Source organism: Branchiostoma belcheri, unplaced genomic scaffold (genome assembly GCF_001625305.1).
Source record: "Branchiostoma belcheri isolate BF01 breed outbred unplaced genomic scaffold, Haploidv18h27 scaffold77, whole genome shotgun sequence".
NCBI lineage: Eukaryota > Metazoa > Chordata > Leptocardii > Amphioxiformes > Branchiostomatidae > Branchiostoma > Branchiostoma belcheri.
In genome coordinates, this window is record NW_017804431.1 from 598 (window position 1) to 1,216 (window position 619).

Genomic DNA, 619 nt, shown 5'->3' on the forward strand with positions numbered 1-619 from the left:
AGTCTTTGAAGTTCGTTCACACATACGCAAGTTTTGTCGTCCTATATCCTTTGTCATCGTATCCTTTGACTTCCTATCCTCTCAAAAATGTACAATTTCATTGAAAACCTTGTCATCTGTCAACCATCAAAGACTGCAGAATTATCGTGTGGCTGTTAATTACTTGTATGGCTTCGGTGCCAACGTCTTGACACTGCATAGCACTACACCGAGGTACACCAAAATGGCGGCCGCCTGTATTACGCAAGCCCCGTGACGTCACGTGAAAGCCGAGAATATCAATGGCCAGGTGTTTCTTTAATAGTGGTGGTCACTAGTACAGGTTTAACTGTATATCAATGACCAGGTGTACCAGCCAAACCAATAAATGAATAAATAAATGACCAGGTGGTCCTTATATAGTCTGTTGTGTCGAAATTTTACCCCGTGTCTCCCGCAGGTCATAGCATTTGTCAAGGATCCATTTGTCTGGAGTGTCGAGAAAACCGAAGTATCCTCATCAGTTGTCATGGTGACAATCACCAAGGATACGGATGACGTCGACGGAAGCCCATCGAACATCACCGTTATCGTCAAACAGAAAGTACAGTTTGGAATCACAAGCGACACTGAAAAACAG

General features: G+C 43.6%; 1 protein-coding gene across 1 annotated transcript in view; it reads left to right on the forward strand.

Annotated features, from left to right (window-relative positions):
- Positions 1-619, forward strand: part of LOC109485550 — a gene marked incomplete at its 5' end in the record, with an annotated part of 9,950 nt that overhangs the window by 592 nt on the left and 8,739 nt on the right.